Source organism: Passer montanus, unplaced genomic scaffold (genome assembly GCF_014805655.1).
Source record: "Passer montanus isolate IOZ18808 unplaced genomic scaffold, ASM1480565v1 scaffold35, whole genome shotgun sequence".
Lineage (NCBI taxonomy): Eukaryota > Metazoa > Chordata > Aves > Passeriformes > Passeridae > Passer > Passer montanus.
In genome coordinates this window covers 5,040,759-5,053,963 of record NW_024368263.1, presented here as the reverse complement: position 1 = coordinate 5,053,963, position 13,205 = coordinate 5,040,759, and positions in this window count along the sequence as shown.

Sequence of the window (13,205 nt, the reverse complement as noted above, 5' to 3'; positions counted from 1 at the left end):
GCACAAGAAGCAATTTTCTACATTTTCTTTCTCTTCATCTTCTTATCTTTCAAGGACTCCTGAGCTGCTTTTGCTGTTATTATAATGCCTGTGTGAAAATTCTGATGGTGCTTTAGAGCAAATAAGGCAGTAAATAGGCTGAGAACTGTGCTCTGCCTCTCTGAATGCTCCACTGGAACCCGGGATACAAACTGCTAACTTAGGAATCTAACTCATGTACCTGGCACAACTAAAGCTGGGCAGCGTAGCTGGCTTTGGATTAAACCTCCTGTGCTTGGTTTTCTGGCTAAGTCAGCATTGCCCTGCCTTGAATTAAGAGTACCTGCACAGACCCTGGCTGAAGCCAGGCACTGTAACCCACTGAGCTCCAGCTCGTGCCTCAGGGCTGAGCAGCACTGAGGATGGCACACAAGAAGCTGGGGTGCTCTGAAGCAAGGACAGTGTTATTTGACAAAAAGAAAAAAAAAAGGAACAAAAAAGGAAAGGGAAAAATTCTGCTTTAAAAGATTTAATTATTTTAAAATGTAAAATAAAATACCCATAAAGTAATGCAAAGAAGTTAAACATTCCCTTCAAGGGAATTTTTTTCTTTTCAAAATGATCCCTTTTTCTAATAAACTAGTAATTTATATAATCCATATAAAACCACTAACACTCTTTCTTCTATTTTTAAGTAACACTGGAGAGCTTTCCCAAGGCTTATTTTATTTTTCTGAGAAGGATTAAAAATTGTGATGGTCCAGATCCTTCCACACTTCTGTCTGCTGACAAGCACCACACTCCTGCCATAACCCCAGCGAGCAGCAGCTGGGGATGTGTCGTGTGGAATTTTCAGCACTCCACTGCAGTGGAGCAGTGCCAGGCTGACAGATTCACTGCTCTGAATGCAACACCATCTGATTTGGAGCTTGTTGAACAAGTCATAAATCAAGCGATCTTTATGTTTCTAGACAAACATTTCAAGGAAAACAAGGATAAAGGGTCTCTATATGGAGCTATTTGTTCTATCCAGCCTCTTATCCAGCTTAATATTTTTGTTGCTTCACAACGAGCATATTGTGACTTGCCTGGGCTGCACAGGAGGATGCTTTATCCTTTCACAGTAACTCCAGGCTGTATTCCTGTTTTTCACCCAGAAGAGGACCATGGGAAGAAACTATAGCTGAGCCACCATCCTTCCTTGGGCTCGCACTGCTGGGGATGCTGCTTCAACCCAGACCTAAAACACGTAGAAAGAATATTTTACACTTAAATAAGTCACGGTGCTTTAGTTTTGGATCCAGTTTCATGCTAGACATGGCACAGTACCTCAGATGGCATTGCAGACACAGCCTCAGGGGACACACACTCCTCTCACCACTCAAAGGAGCATGGGGTGAAGTCTCCTCAAAGAAAATCCTGCCTGCTCTTCCATACCTCCCCTCTACCCCCTATTTCTCTCTCAAATAATTCAGATATTTTAGCTCTTCCAGACAAAAACTGGAGCCTTAAATTAAAATGTCATCTGTTAGTAAAGAAACTAAGCTATGTTTTTCATTCCTGAGAAAGGACTCACTTATGCTTATAACTATAAGTTGCTAGTGATTAAGCAACTGGTATATTTTCACACTCATTAAAAGAAACATGGTGTGTTCGCCTTTCTAAGAAAAGGCATCTTGTTTGTAATACTGTAATACATTGGGAACACCTTCTAATTGGCTTCTAGTGCCCCTTGCCAAAATTCAGACACAAGTTTGTTTATTTACACAAGGAAAAAAATAAAACATTGTATAATTAGTCGAGTAATGGACTCCTAAATTCAGAAACTCAGAGGTATGCAAAACTGACAAACTTTTTAAGATTCCATTTTGGTTTATGAAATATCTCAATAGGTAGCTCAGACTGCATCATGGCTATTGTAGCAATGTGCTGCTCAATGTGGTGTTTGTGTTGAGATGGAAAACTTTGACATGTTTGATTTTTATGCAAGTCAATTAACCTGTTTTTTAAAACTGTAAGGGCATGCTTTGCAAATAAGATTACTTACTATAAATTATGAGAACATAGGGCTCCATTCAGACAAAAATGTTACACACCCCTTACACATGCATAAGTCTGCAGAATATAGTTCTGCACCCTGACAACTTATTCAGCTAGGGGTAGGAGCTTATTTTGGTCTATTCCACGGGGGCTTTCCTAAAAAGATATGAACAAAAGGGGATAGAGACTTAATTAGAATGTCTCTCTACACCCCACCTTCCTTTGCACCACCCAGGCAATTCCAACAGGCCAAAACCTCTCCTCATGTGGTGAGGGAAGAATTCCTTTTTTCAGTTAAGTCAGCCCAGAGCAGAATTAGCAATGGTATGTCCCCCTAACCACAGCACATCCAGACATTTGGCCATTCCCACCTGTGAGCTCTGCTCTCACACTCAGGCACGCTCTATTGACTGCTGCCCTGTCCATCTGTTCACACAAGCTTCCTTGTGCTTGGCCCCAGCTCAGCTGGGACCCTCACTCCAGGGCTTCAGGGCGAAGCTGGCCTGGAAGAACTGACACTGAACACCAGAACTGACACACCACCGGCACAAATGAAGATGCCAGGGGCATTTCAGATGGCACAAATCATTTTCCTTTCTTGCAACAGGCATTTGGTCAGGACTTCTTGCTTCCAAAAGGCAGATCCTTCTATGGGTGCATGAGAAATGCAGGATGTCTGTTTGGCACTCAAAACCCAACCTAAAGAGCTGCAGAGATGTACTTGGGGCTTGGATGCAATGGCAGTGCCAATACACACACAAAGCAAATCCAGAGACAAGTATGAGTCAGAGAAAGAAAAACTGTGGAGTTTTGTCCAGGTCCTTTCCACTTTTACACATGCAGAGAAACTTTACCTAAGCAAACCATCCTATTGATTACATATGTGAGCAAGAATTGCTCGCATGAAGAAAGGTCACTGGATCTAGTCCCATGCATGCTGTGATAAAGCCAATTCTTACTAAGTCCAAGTCTTGTTAGGTTAAGGCACAAGAGACCACAACAGAGCATTTTGTCTTCCTTGCCAGTTTCAGTCTAGGTAATGAAGTCATTCTTATTTGAGCACGACATTAGATTGTTGGTTCTGATTTGAAGTCTGCAGCAGAGATAGTCTGTACTGCAGATTACTCATTTCTTGAGATGTCTTTTACTTAGACAAAAAGGTTAAAACAAGGAGAGATGACTGAAAAGATTAAAGGACAAACTGCTTTCCTGGTCCACTGGCCATATTCTGGACAACCTCTTCCACAGAACTAACTTTCAGCTGGGAGCAGCAAACTCATACTCTTGGAAATAGTTACAGACATGCAGAGAAACATCTGTGCACTGACACACTCAGAAAAGGCATTTCAGGCAAAAGACCCTCCAGGGTAAGACTCCCATCACTGTGTTCAGAATAAGGGAAGATGGCAGTGTGAGCAGGAGTCAGCCATGCCACTTAGTGGAACTGACCTGCCACGTGTGGGAAGATCCCTCCCACTGCTCAGGAGAACCAGTGTGGCTTCGTCCCCCAGCAGCCCCACAACGCCGGCTCAGCTGCTGCTCCTGGCAAGACTCTGCTGTGGAGAGCCTGCCACAGAATCAGGGATCATCACTACCAGTATGGGTTGCTATGGACACCACCGAAGAAAAGCAAAATCATTTGAGAAGGAAATAAAAGGCTCTTTTCCACCAATGGTGACAGGCACTCCAATAGGTTAGTGATCCTGGTGGAATGCTAATCAACAGCTCACAGAAAGACTTGGAAGTTATGCAACTTTTAATATCCCTAGTGAAGGAGCGTGGAAGGGAATTCATGTAATAGTGGCCACGCACACACTTAGGACTCAAACATCACACATTAGTGCCACAGAGAAGTCAGACAGTACTTTTATCTTGCAAGTCTTTCAAGATCTCAGCTCCAAGCCACAGCCACCTGAAGAGTCCATCTACACACTCCTACTGAGCCAAATATTTAAATGGAGATGGATTCCTTGCTGGCATAAAACCACCCAGCTCACCCGACATCAGCACAGCTATGCTGATTTACTGCAGCCATGGATCTGGCATCTGCTTGGAGCTCTGAGAAAATCTAAATTTTCCATTCCTCACAGCTCTGGTGAATAATTTAAATACATGCTTTGAGCTCAAAAATAATATATTTTAAAATTTTTTGGTGAGCTGAAAAATAAGAAATACTGTCTCAGAATCACATGGAATGCTCTGCTCCATCTTCACCCCATGCTCCATCGTACTGAGTATAATTTTGATTGAAATGGGATTTCAGTTTATTCAGGCTAAAAAAGAATGGATTTTTGTTAACAGAAATGAATGAAGACTTCTAAAATGAAAAAACACACTAAGTTAAAAAAATCAACAGGTATTACCCTGAAAAGATCAGAACAAAATTTTTTATTAAAAAAATAGTTTATTGCTTTCAAAGCTCAAAGTGGCCAGATTTTTCAGCTGGTGGGAATCTATAAAATGTTATGCTGCCAATGAGTCACCATTTTTGCCCCAGAAAAACTGCTAAAATATTTTCTTCAGACTGTACCAGTGGAGAAATTTATTTACCTGAGTAAGACAATTTGCACAGGTAGGGCCAGGAACATTTAGTGTCTTACAGAACCTAAACTATTTTGACCAATTTACAGCAGAGACATTCATATGAATCCAAAATACTAAGAAGAGGGACAAGGGTTACAGAATAAATGACAGAATTGCTCAGTAAGGCTGGAAGGCATACTTTGAAATAAATAACATTTTTGACTCACACATTTCAAGTGGCATTGCAGAAATGATGCTCAAGAGCATCTGAGGAAGGAGGAGATTTGGGGATGATTTGTAATGGGGCTATTTAATATTTACAGTAGAGCTACTCATGATTCAGGTCTATCATTCAGTGCTACAGCAATTTTTTAAACATGTTTTGTTTTCAGTTGAAATAAGGGTGGTTGGAGCATGCTGTCTATATGGCAGACTGTCTTAATCTCTATGGTCTCCCAGTTATGAACATTAAAGTCCATGTTTTGCTCTGGTTTTACAGAAAGTGAAAGAAATTCCACAAAGCTAAACTTGCAAGACAAAATGTGCAATTTCACAGAACACCTACAATTTGGTAAAAAAACATTTGAATCACAATATTAGGATAACCTTCATGGAAAATATAACAGACAAAGAGAAACTTCAGTGACAAGTAATTACTGTACCAAAGACAGATTCTAGGCAATAAGAAATAGAAAAAGAGATCTCTGAAAATACTTCCTATTTTTTAAAAGCAGATGAAGATCTTTGATTGGCATAAAATAACTGTATTGAAGTCAGTATGTTTATCCCTCACATCTTCAGGGGCTGTTGTAGAGCTGAAACCAAGGAGGGAGGGGACTCAACCACTCCTTCAGCATGTGACACCATCACCCACGTTGGTGGAAAGCAGGAGGAGGGAAAGAAGGGAAAAGAGGGTGATGCTGCCTCAGCTCTTCTTCTCCCATCCCCCTTTTGCCCCTATAAATCCACCCTGGCAGAAGATATGGCTTAGAATCCAATTATTTTGCTTTAGGATTTCTCTTGTCTGTGAGAAACTCCAAGTCCACCTCTTTTTCTCATTACTTTAGAGTGAGAAGATTTGGAAATGGGATTTTCTGCAGCTCCTAGGAACGTTATATACCTAAATGCCCCATTCCAAAACATGTGCATCTGTTAGCTCTTTTGAAAACAAAACAAAACAAAACAAAACAAAACAAAACAAAACAAACCAGCTTACTATAACGAACTACAAAATTCACCATATCAGATAGAGTCTTGTACATAGCAGTAAAGCTACATCTGCTGTTTTTCACAGTGTGGTGTATTATCGTTGTCTCCTACTTAGAGTGGTGAATTTCTGCATCCAAAAATTCAAACCAAAGGTTTTTCCTGCCATAGATGTCATCTTATTGAACAAGATACCTAATCTCAGGCACCCAGGACTGAAAATGTTAACCTTAAATTTTGTTGGCATCTCTCAGAAGCTCAGGAGTAAGAGGAGCCTAGTCTGCCTAGTCGGAACAGTTTCTTTCAGATTGCTTTAAATATTTCGTGGATGATTACAGTCTGAACATTTGACTACATGCCACTTCATTAGACTTACTCATTTTTTTGTTCTTACCATAGATGGGAAATTAAGAGTGATCTCTGATATTTGATTTCCCATAAGATATGAGAGATATTCAGGGTAGTGTCTGGAAAAAAATTAAGATAATAAGGTGTATAAATCTCTGCTTCATTTGAAACAACGCATAAAAGCCAACCCCACATTAATTTTTTTGCTGAAAGAACTTCAATAAGTTTTAAAGTAAGTGTTTCATTTACTGCCACATGCCACACATACATGGCAAACAGTTTATACAAACCACAACACTCAGCTGTTCCTGGTTAGGTAGAACAGCCCTCCCCTGAACACCCAAGCTGTTCCCTCGGGACTCTGCCACAGGGTGCTGAGGCTTCAGCTGCTCCAAGGGAGAATTGATGGACTCGTGGGGTGAGCAGGGAGTTCTTCTGTGGATGGCGAGCAGGGAGTTCTTCTGTGGATGTGCTTGTGAAACCTTGGCTGGGCTGTGCTCGGGGTTTTGCTGGTTCAGAGCAGAACGCTGTGCACGTCTGAAGACAGCTTAAATACAGTGTAGCTATTCCCAACCTGGTGGTCCAGCTTTAATGCCTTCTTCATGTATTGCTCAGGAGCTTTATTAGGCTTCCCAGCTCACCAGGAACTCCGCTGTGCACACACACAAGGGCGCTGGCTTTGTGCGGCCAGCTCTGGGCAGCTGGGGGGCTACAGGGATGCCCCCACTGAAAAGCTTCCCCCGTGTCCCACAGAGCCAACTCCAGCCGGCTCCAAGGCTGAGCCCATCAGCCCTGACGGGAGAACCTCTGGGCAGAGGTATTTGGAAATGGAAACAAAAAAATCCAGCTGCTTCAGCCAGAGAGAGGAGTGACAACACCGGAGAGAAACAACTCCGCAGACAGGCAGGTCGGTGCGGAAGGAGGCGGCGGAGGGGCTCCAGGAGCAGAGATCTCCCCGCAGCCCCTGGTGAGGACTGTGGTCAGGAGGGCTGTCCCTGGCTCCCTGCGGAGCAGACATCCACCTGCAGCCTGGAGGAGCCCACGCCAAGGCGCCCTTTGGGAAGCCCAGGCTGCAGCTGGCAGGACCTGTGGCCCCATGGAGAGAGGAGCCCACCCTGGAGCAGGGGAGAGTGTGAGGAATTCCCTCGCTCTGCAGGGAGGGACAGCACAATGACACATGATGATCTGACCCCAGCCCCCATTTCCAAGTCCCCGTGCTGCTGGTGGGGAGGAAGCAGAGAAAATCAGGAGTGCATTTAAGCCTGGAAAGAAGGGAGGGGTGGAGGGGAGGTGTTTTAAGGTTTGGTTTTGTTTCTCAGTACTCTGATTTAACTGGTAATAAATAAATTTCCCCAAGCTAAGTCTGTTTTGCCTGTTATGGTAATTGGTGAGGGATTTTTCCCTGCCTTTATTTTGACCCAAAAACCTCTTGTTGTATTTTCTCCCCCAGTCCCCATCCAGATGAGGAATGATAGAGCAGTGTTGGTGGGCACCTGGAGTCCTGCCAGGGTGAACCCCCCACAGACCCAGTAAACTGCTGGGTGGAAAGGGCTCTTCACACCCTCATGAAGCCAGGAGCAGATATAATGAGAGATACCTGGGTGTTTCTAATTCCAGGAGATGTAGCACTCAGACTTAATTTAGGTATTGATTCTAAGTGAGGCTTATTTACAAGAGCTTCAAGGTTCAAATCAATGACCTCATTTATTGTGCAAATATTACCTACAAAACAAAAATTTACCCACTTATTCCAAAAGGACATGATGAACTTGGAAGTCCATTCGATTTTAAAAGATAGTATTTCAGCTCGTCTCACTGGGCTATAAAAATCTCTCTAGTAATTTATGCATGTTTACAACAATATCTGTGCAATATTATTCAACATTCTGTTGCTGTGTGAAAAATGGAATGCCCTTAGAGGAACAAATCCACGCAAAAAGCAAAATAAACCTGGCTAGATATGCACTGCCTAAATGTCCAAAGCAAACTAGGAGAGGGAGTGAGGGAAAATTACTTTCTATCCATTTTTCACTCCCAGACAATATTCTGAAGTGCCTGGAATACCAGAAGGTTCATTTTAAAACAGAGGACTGATGTTTACACTGGCCCTTATATAAATATATATTGGTTTTATGTACTTGTTTTTCCTAATACGTCAAGTTAAACTCAGCTTATTTATTGCTGAGAAAGGTACTGGATTTTTTTTATTGCACAGGTACAACACAGCAGCCTGGCAAGGATATTCTAAAATTGTTCAGAGTGAAGTGTGTGCTCAGAGCTGTGTGATTGGGAATCCTATGGAAGGGTAACCTCTAACCTGAGCCCTGGAAAGCTGCACTGCTGAAAATAAGGTATTTGCACCAGGAGGTGTAAGATGCACTTATTATGAAGTTATTTACACCACCCAGTGCAGGAGGCACTTCAATTAATACAGCAGTGCCTGGCCTTTCTGTTTGCTCTGTCTTCCTCTGGACCACGCTTTGCATCCAAGCCAGGTATGAGTTGCCAGGTGTAGGCCAAAAATAAAGGTATTACTATGCCAGAAGGAACATGCTGTCAATACAAGGAGCTATACTGGTTACATTATCCTAATTTAATCCCTCCCCCACAAAACAAAAAACACCCAACAACAATATACTCTTCACAACCACAATCACAAACTGCTAAGCTACTAACCACAAACACAGATCAAACATCCTCATTTCTGTTTCATTTTGCACTTGGGATTGAGAATCCCTGCAAGCATGACAGTTCTGGTGGTGGCTTTGTGATCTGGATCCTGCTTGGTAGGATCTACGCTGAGACCAACAACTCATTCTACAGAGCCCACTCTGCAGGCATCAGATGACTGTGGCTTTCAGTTACTACCTCTGGATCAGAGCCAGAAGCCTAGTGGTGAAAAGCTCTTTATACCATTACCAATCCCTCGAGCCACCCAGTCCTTCTCCATTGCATACAGGTTTTTAGTGTTGTGCCTTAAGATCTGTTCTGGTTCTGAGTAACGTTCTTTGTGATGGGAGCCTTGCCACTCCCCCTCTCATGAGGGAAAGAAAACAACGAGGAGGGAGTGTGAAACCTATTTTCAAACTCTGTTATGATTATCTGATGCAGTGACTACTCTGGGATTCTCCAGGGGAGAGACCTGAGAGCTGGGTGATGTCTGTCCTGAGTGAAGAGCAGACTCCAGACCAGTCAGTGCCAGGATCCGTGTGCCCTCAGTCAGTGCCTCAGCTTCAGCTGGGCTCTGGGATGGGAGCATCCACACAGAGCCAGAGGCCCCCACAGGGATGGCTCCAAAGCTTTTCAGGACATCTGCAGGCTGACAGGACCTCAGTGCATCACAGGTTGGTCTGGCATTGAGTGCTGACTCAGAAGGATGCTTGAAGGCACATGGAAATACCCCGGAGAGGGCAGAACTACAACCAGTGAGCTCCCACAGCATCAGCTCTCAGCTGGATTCCATTAAGACATCCACCCAACAGAAGCTAAATTGTCACATCTCTGCACTCCTGTCCCACAGTTCAGCAGGGAAAAAGGACTCACTGTGACGTTACACCCCTGAAGATTTCTCTGCAGTAGCTTTTCTCCCAGACTCTTCAAAAGCACATCACACAGGGCAGCTGCTTTCCCCTCAGGGAACAGGCTGCAGGGGACTTAACAGTAACACACTGGTACCCAGGCTTCATGAAGAGGGCTGTAAGCTGCTGATCCTGCAATAACACCTCCAAGGATTTAGAGTCTTTAATGGTGATTGCTGAATATTTCTGTTCCCGTCTGAACCATTCCAACAGTTGTTTCAAGTGAATGTATTCATTCCCTTCCTTTTAACCATTGGAGCTTCTTGCTTGGTCTGGGAGCAGGGAAGAGGGAATGAAAAGGTCTCTTCAAATTTGCTAGAGCTGCTCTCTTAAAAGAGAGCATTGACACGGATCCTGCAGCTCCCACGTGCAGCAAGGCTCCCACTGGAGCTGCAGGCACAGAGAGACTGCAGGATCCTTGTGGGCACTGCAGGAGGAGTGTGGCTGCTCTCCTCCCTGCTGGATGGGAGTATCGTATCTATTCCTAGCATGGCTCTACCAGGTGCTAACATTCCCCTGCCAGCATGCCTTTGGTTTGGCTCACCTTGAAAGCTATGATGTTACATTATATGATGACGTCATTATATTTATTTCAGCTTTCAATGAAGATTCCTGGCGAATCTCCAAGCTGGAATATCTTCTCTTTAATGTGTCCATGATCCAGCCAATGTGGTGCAGATTACATTTATATAGCACAGCCCAGTGAAGTGAACTGCTGGGAATTTTTTTCCAGGTGTTGACGTAATTAAATTAAGATTATTTCTCTATTAAAACTATGGAAGAAGAAAACCTTGTCAGTATTTACCCAAATACTACTGCTGTAATTTCCAGCTGTGGTTATTTTGGTGATGACTCCACAGTGTCCTCATGCAATCTCAAGAACTCATCTTTGTGGTCGTATTTTGAAAATTATAAAAGAAATCAAATAGATTTTTCAATTAAGTACGTATGCGAGGAGACAACACTTTAATGTGTAATGTTTCCCAATTGGTTTATTTTCTTCACACTATCTGAACTAATTTTGAATCAGCTAATTTGGACAAGTTACTCTGGTTTACTTTTTTGTGCTTTTATTGACTGTGTTCCTCTTAGCACTTTCAAAGTAGCCATCATCACAACTTTGATTAAAAGCCACATGTTTTCCCCTGATAATCAGAAGTATAAAGCACTGGAGAATGATACACAGAATACTGCTCTGCACTGACAAAAACAATGGCTTGGATGCTAAATGCAACGTCATAGAGGAACCTCTCTTGACCACCAGGCCTCGGCTTCATTAGATTTTGAATAAGCACGTGGTGTGAGAGAACAGATTATTCTGATAACGACTGACTACACTGGCAAAGAAGACGAAGTCCTGTGCTCCTCACAAGGAACTGCAGCACACAGGTTAAGTGACAGCTGAGCCTGGCAGACACAGAAATGAACTGAAATTTCCACTATTATGCTTTAAGACACTAAAATTGCAAAATAAGAAACTGCAGAGTATCTAAAAGCAAACATTAAACTTTTCCCTTAATTCTTCCCTACAGTGGTCCTTGTGCAGTCTTATGATGCCACTACAAAGATCAGCAAAGAAAAACTGGCTGTGTTATGAATTGATTTCTATTTAAAAGAGCTATAATTCAATTTTGCTATGAAAACATATTACAAAATCTAATATGAAATAGATTTGCATAGAAACATTCATCAGAAAGATATTTTATTTGTTTGGCTTGAAACTCTTCCACTACAAGCCAAACATTTCAACACTAGGGCAGGAGGAGCAGAAAGTGGACCTGACCAGAAACAACAGTGAAGGCTACTAGTTTACTTTTGATCTACCACCTGACAAAATGGGTGGTGAAACTTGATTTTTTAAACCCCAAAATATTCTCATAAATTTATTAACAGGGTGTTATTGGTTAAAAAAAGCATGTATTACACGATTCTCTGATGACAATGATCCTTGGATTAATATTAAGACAGATATGGTGATAAATATTTAGACTACATTAACAGCATACTCCTTTTACACTCACATAACAGTCACAGATACACACTCAGCTCTGCACGCACAACAATTTTTAAATCTTGAGGCCAGCAGCCAGAGGTGGTTTCCAGATGAAGTCCCTGCTTGCCCCATTGCTGGGATCACAGACAGATAAATCACTGGGTGAGCCCCCTCGCTAAGTAGTGGGAATATTACTTTAGCAAAGTTTGCTAATGGGGCAAAGGACCTTGTATTGTAATCCAGTGACATTTTCAACCTTCGGAGAACTTTTGTTGACATTCCCGAGTCCCTGGCTGCCATCCCAGCATGAAATAGTTTCTGTTCACATAATTCTCATGTTTACCAGTCATGAAAAACTCTTGCTTTTTTTTTAAATAAACTTTTTTTTTTTTTTTGCAAGTGAAACTCTGTCTAAAAAAATATTGGCCCCAGGCATACAAGGTTTTGCATAAATTCATATGTGATGAATGGCTGATTTTAATGTTATTTGGGTATTTGTCAGAACCTAACAAATATACATGGTAATGGTGGTTCATAAACTTAAACATCTCAATATACCCTTTCTTCTGGAAATAAATTACGTTTGTTTGCCCTGCCTGGAGTCCTAAGGTAGCCGACATTAGGAATATTTTAAATGTGATCATCCATCCAGCATGTCTTTCAGGCGCCACGAAGATTAAATGAAAGAATCATAAGATGAAGGTCTTTAACTTTTAATCCTTTTACAATGAACCCTTAGATAGACATGGGGGCAGGGTGCCTTCTATGTGAGTAATAATGCCTCTGTTCCTCTTCACTAGGTTAATGAATACCCTAAATGTCCCAAGATCTGATTTTCTTCCCCCCTCCCAAAACTATTGAAATTAGAGCAAAGAGACGGGCGGTAAAACGCACCGAGAGACTGAGCGAGGGAATGAATATGCATTCGGAGATACCGAACTGAGCGTTAGAGAAAGCGCGGCTGGCTCGTCTCAATGAAAGACCCACGGGTTTAAAATGATTAGCATAGATTCCCTCCGAGTTTTCGAGGAGAAATTAAAAAAAAAAAAGAAAAGAGTTTTTTTTGGCTCCCAGATAAATAAGGAAAAGGCTTTCTGCACTGTCAGAGAGCCTTTGAAGAACACGTGGAGAGTTTGTTTTCGCAGTCGGTATCTATGAGATACGAACTGCCGGCTCTCCCAGCACGTAAAAGTCAAACACGTCCCTAATTGGGCCGGGTCCCGACGGAGCCGCGGGACAGCTGCGGGTTCCGCGGAGCCCCGCGGGCCGGGCCGGGCCGGGCCGGGCGGTTCCGCAGCACCCGGGGCAGCGGGCAGAGGGCAGGGGGCAGCGGGCAGGGGGCAGCGGGCAGAGGGCAGGGGACAGCGGGCAGGGGACAGCGGGCAGGGGGCAGCGGGCAGAGGGCAGGGGGCAGCGGGCAAGGGGCAAAGAGCAGGGGGCAGCGGGCAGGGGCAGGGAGCAGGGGCAAAGAGCAGGGGGCAGCGGGCAGGGGCAGGGAGCAGGGGCAGGGAGCAGGGGGCAGCGGGCAGGGGCAGGGA